We start from the raw sequence: 6,000 nt of genomic DNA on the forward strand, positions 1-6,000 counted from the left end.
TTATTGACTAACTTATACTTACTAATGGAAACTGCTGGTATGCAACAAAAAATATATATCTACATAATAAAAATGAACTTAAATCAAAAGACACCAAATACTTCTTTGGTTGACTAAATTATTGCATGTGTGAATATTTGGCAATTTTCTTCATGCAGTTTCAGAATGCTGTTTGATTTGGCATGCATTTCATTGAACGTGGGGCTTGTTTGGCTTCTTTGTTGTCTTTTGCTTCCAAATTGCAGCAAAGCCTACCAGACATTCCAGACACAATTCTTGCACCTGAAACAAAGCTGATGACAGAGCATCATTAATTTTGTATGATTATCCGTTCAACTATTTTACCCTCAGGCAAATATATGGCTGCAGCCCAGGGGGATGGAGTTGCTGGAGTCGGAGGTGGCTGTGCCTGGGGCAGAGGAATTCACGGCTGATGTGATGAGGCTGACAGGTGGAGCTGGAGGTGCTTACAGAGCTCTCTTCACCTCTATTTTAGTACATCCGTCACTGGCATGCTTGAACTCATGTGTTAGTGCTTGTGTGAAAGAGAGAAGAATAAAAGAGAACAGATCAGAAGTGTAAAGCCAGCTGAAGGACAAAATCCTGTGTTTTTCAGAGAGGGTGCTTGCTGCCAGGAGGTGACCTTGAACCTCATCGCTATTCTGACTGCCGTTCAAGAATAGCGATGAAGCAAAGGGCGTAAGCAATGGCTATTTTTGCACCTCAGTACTCCATCTAAATCAAGTTGAACTAAAATGCACATAGAATTTCGTGCCTTTTCCCCCTCCCCCACTGTTTTTTTTTTTTTTTTTTTGGAAAGAGGAATTCATGTCCATTTACTGCAGAGAGCCAAGAAGCTTAGGTTTGATAACACAGCGTCTTAGCCATGGCACTGCTCACAGGAGGGGGCAGTACTGGTCCTCTTAAAGGAAGTAATTAGGCAGGGAGATCCCTTTCTCACCAAAGTTTCACAGACACTGTGTGCTTGAAAAGTCTTGTAGATGTGCTGCAAGGACAAACAAAATACTGACACCTACTTGGGCTGGGTGTGGTTCAGGCCCAAACACACGATGGGGCTTGCTGAAGTGAGCGAAGGCTTCCAAGGTGGAACAGTAAGCTATTTACTTCACAGTACAAATTTATTCCTGGAAATAAACTAAATGTTTCAACAAATATCTATGGATTCTCTAGTGCTGCTGCTGTGCCAGGATTTGCTAGCAAACAAAAATATAGGTTTTGGGGATATCAATCACCACCATGTTAAAAGCCTTCTGGTACTAGCAGGGTCCTGACACTGAGTCTGTGACATTAGTAGAGGAGGATATTTTGCCTAGCAGCTGGGCAAGGCAGAACACCATTGACTGTGATGCATAATGTATGATCTGTACATGACTGGTCTTGCGTGATACTCCGAAAAGAGCTGCCCACACTTGTCACAGATTTTGTGAACACTGATAGCATCAACTGTGTTCAAACATGTGCTCAGCCGCCTCCAACCCTGCATGTTGAGACAATCAGTTTTCCAGGGCTGTGAAATCTTGCATGCATGTCTGTAAGGCTGTGACCATGAGATGTTATCACTCGTTAATTTCCTGGCCAAAGTACGGTATAGGACTGATGATGAGTAATCCTGGTTTAATAGGAGTTGTCCTCTGCTCTTCCTCTTTAGATTCAGGAATTCACACAACGAACCAGGTAGTTGTGCTTTTTCTCCTTAACTCCTGATCATCTGCTCTAACTCTTTTTTTCAGTCAGAACAAGTGTTTTACTGTGATACAAAGTTTTCAAACTTCTTGCATGAGGCTAAGGAAATAGCAGTGGCTAAAATAAAAGAGATTTACAATACGATAGATGCCTGCAGTGATAGTAGAAGTTTCATTTAAATAGATTTTAAAAGTAGGTGTAACAAGATGCTCTTTTATTTACTTGCCTTTAAGGTGTTGTTCTTGACGTCAGTTTATAGCACTATAGACCAATTTATATGATCTGAGTAGACCATAAAACTTTGATCTTTTTGAAATTAGTAAATTCAGATTTTGTGGTGACCAGGATGCTGAGTTGTGTTACAACATAAAGATGAGATCCTCTCTTCTTTTCCTCAGAAAAGAATGGGTTTTGCCATTCCATTTGTAGAAAGTACTTCAAGGGCTTGCTTAGTATTTTGAGAGATAATACCTGTGATCTCATGTTGTCAAAAATTGTCCTGGCAAATTGCAACTCCTAGTTCCAGCATATACAGCATAGCTATTGAGAGTGGGATGTGTCTAGAAACATGAGAAAATTGAAAACTGTTGTGAATTAAATTATACTAAAAATACTTAGTTATGTATTGTATTAAATTATACTAAATATAATTTGTTTAATCTAGGATTGGCCTGCTAGTGCAGAGCCCAGTAATTGAATTCTCCTCTTTTAAAGAAGATAGATTAAAAGGTAGATAGATAGATAGATATAGATATATATATAGGAAAGAAAAAAAAAAAGAAAACTTAGTTGAGAATTTAGGTGCCAAATATTAAATATCTAAATCCATAACATTAATTAAAAACATTTGAAGTTGATGAGCATATCTCACTGCTGCTTAAATACATGGGCATGGAGGAAAATCAGTTTCTTTAGAAAGCAGAGCGCTCCTTTACTTGACTATGTGTGAAGTTAGGTGCTGACTTGTAAGTATCCAGGTTGTATGTACTGATCTTAGTGCAACCCTGCAATAACATGACCTGCTGACATCATGGTATCAGGAAACATCATGAAATGGGAGAATTTGGAAAAAAGGAAAGAGGGTTTTTTTTGACAATTCCTATGTAATAAGATGACATAAGATTTTCAGGATGGTGGGAAAATGGTGACTTCTTTAAATCACCGCAGTCAACAAATGACTAATAATGCTTAGATTTACACACAAGAAATTCAGACTCAGGGAGTAGAGGACTAGGTTTTAAAATTATGTCTGTTAAGAACACTTTGATGGCCAATATTTTTTAAAAGAATAAACCAAAACAAATCTATTGACATGTCTGAGGGCATTTCAGGAAGGGTGGGAGGAATCTGACAGAAGTAGTCAATTTATTTAAAATCTGATGTCATTAACACATCTGTAAGACCAAAGAGATGTCTCATGTGGTACTCAGGACCCATCTCATACTTCTTCTCGTAATTACATTAGCTTTTGCAATTTTGTAAAATACAAACAAATTCAATATTCATTAAACGTAAATTAAATCAGTGCAAGCAGAATTTATCCCATCATTTACAAGGCTTTGGGTATTGCATATTCCATGCAAGTCCCAGATTGTGACAGTGCTATAGGCCAAGGCCATGCTATGTGCATATGTGTTCAGTGGTTATTATGTGTGCATGTCTTTAATGACATGTTTATGGAGGAGTAAAGTTCCATAGAAAAAGCATTAAACGAATAAAATTAAACACACCGGAATTTCCTGCTATAAATATAGCAAGGTTTCCTGATCTGCCCAAGACAGGGAAGTTTCAAGCCTTGCTGGTGTGGCAGCTTCCCCTGGGTCAACACCAGCCTCACAGACAGGCTCTGAGCTCGAGCTGCAGATGAGGAGAAAAGGAAAATAGCAGACAAAAATGTCAAAGTATGCAGCTCTATTAGCAGTCATGCTTAAACACATTCTGAGGTACCTGTGTGGTAACCTATTTCTCTCTCTGGTTTTGGGCTTCGTGTAGCAGCTGTCATTAGAGTAATGAAGTGATTAGATCTGCTCTGTTGCCTAATTACAGGACTAGAAATGGCATGCGTTCCTGCAATCTAGTTAAGTACTCTATATCTGAATCCTCTGATTTCAAGGATAGTGTTTGGGAAATTATCTTTAGAGCACATAATTTTTTTTTTAAAGTGCACTTGATTGAAGTGAGGAGTCTATCATATTGTGGAATTATTGATTACATTAAGTACTTTGAACTTACACAGTGTTTTTCATCTCAGCATCTCTTAGTATTTTGCTACAAGGGGCAAGTATTATTAGTCCCATTGCAAATTGAAAACTTGGGGAAAAAAAAGAAGAATACGTTATTCATTTAGGACTCCCATCAAATGTTACAGCAAGGCTAGCTAGTTAAAGACTAGATACCCTTTTCTTCAATGTCCTCGAGAGGATACAAGAGACCTTTTGTTGCATTTCTTTTGGGTAAAAGGATCTTCCGTGCAGGTCCTGGTGCTATAGGTTTTGGGTACAAAATGAGACTGCTCACAGTCTCCAGATAGATACAGCACCTACAACTTTTATTTCCCAGAACATGCCCCACTCTTCATACAATTCTGTATGGTCACATTAACGATAAAAGCACAGCGTTACAAGAGAGAAGACTTCACATGTCTGCCTTAATTACTGATATTTACCTCTCAGAAGGTCTGCCTTCATAGCACCTCCTGACTTCTTTGGGATGGACAACTAAACCTGCTCCTTACCAGCATCTGTTTTATTGTCTTCCAACAGCTGTCTATTTGCCCACCTAAAATGTATTTCAACACTGTGGGCTTGAATCCCTCTCCTGTCAGGGCTTACATCCCATAGTGTCCTGTGTGGGACAGTTGGTGTGACCAGAAGTTGAACACCTGGGTGAAGACTGCCTGCCTTGTCCTGCAGCCCCTTCAGACAAATCTGTATGTACTAGCACAAGATGCTGTTCACTTAGCAATGCTTACAACTAAATGTGTACCCTCTTACAGAAACAAGATGATCATTATCAGTGGAACATACACAACTCAAGCTTTGGCAGAGGCTCTTCACACTGGAAAAGGGATTCAGTAGTTTTGATTCCCACTGCTTTCACTCATCTACAGGTCCCTCCTGTTTCACCATCTGTTTCATGTTGCTTAGTCAGAAGATGAGAACAGGTAACAGTAACATTTTAACAAGACTGTGTCAGAGGTAGAGTGCAATAAAATTTCAAAGACTCATGTAAGAGTCTAAATGTTGGTTTAAAAAGATGTATCCTGAGGAAACTGATAGTAGAAAAAGTTCTTAGAAGATCAGAGTGTAACAAATGCTTTGCCAGTAGATCTGGTGTATAAAGCTCTGAGTAACCAGAAGGCAAAAGATGTATTGCAATATGTAGGCTATATAAATTAACATTATTGTTTTATAGCTAAAATTTAAATATATCCAATATATAATCTATATTAGCTGATCCAATGTATAATCTATATTATCTGATGCTACTATAGCTCTTATAATAAATACATTTTTTAAAAAATCCTGAGTATGGGTCTAGAACTTGTATTTCATGCAGGAGCTTGACTGTAGTTTGCTAAGTATACCTAGTTCAAAATGGCCATTTGAAAACTCTGCCTTCCTAAAGCCTTGCTTGGCAGAAAGCCATAGCCTGATCCTGCAAATTTTGTGCATTCAGGTACTGAAGTCACATTGGAAATATTGTTACGGGCTAGTGTACAAAGCCCAAGGTGTTTTTAGTATTACCATCATGGCTTGATGCAGATGTAAAAGGAAGGCATAATTGCATTTTGCAAATGTGTTCTGAAATATTCATGTTCATCACAGATGCAACCTGGTTCAGTTTGTGGATGCTTTTCTAGAAGACTGCAGTCCAAAACTGGTGTTCTCAGAAAAAGTTGTGGTGCCGGTTTTGCAGAGTTCATCACCCCTCTATGTGTGGGCAGGGGGGCTGTGAGAAGTGGCCTCTTAGGCAATCTCAGTTAGTGTTAGGGCAGGCCAGAAGCTTCCTGAAGATAATGAAGGCAGGGAGATACATAAAACAAATGCTGTGCTGAAGCACTTTCTGAAATTTGGTCCATAATGAGGAGTCCAGGATGTAATGGTGTAAATAATTTCTCTGAAGTTACAAGGGCCCAGGGCAAGGAGCAGTCCATGCAGGAACATGCCTCCCTACTAGGCTGTGGTTGCAGAGCCATCCCATTTCCTTCCAGCCAGGCTGGGGCACACATCCTGGTTAGCAACCACATCATCCCAAGCCTTGAGCTCAGATCTGTTCACAGAGGGGCCATTGTAA

Source organism: Melozone crissalis, unplaced genomic scaffold (assembly GCF_028551555.1).
Source record: "Melozone crissalis strain CALT ecotype California unplaced genomic scaffold, PUWL_Pcris_2 ptg000004l_1, whole genome shotgun sequence".
Lineage (NCBI taxonomy): Eukaryota > Metazoa > Chordata > Aves > Passeriformes > Passerellidae > Melozone > Melozone crissalis.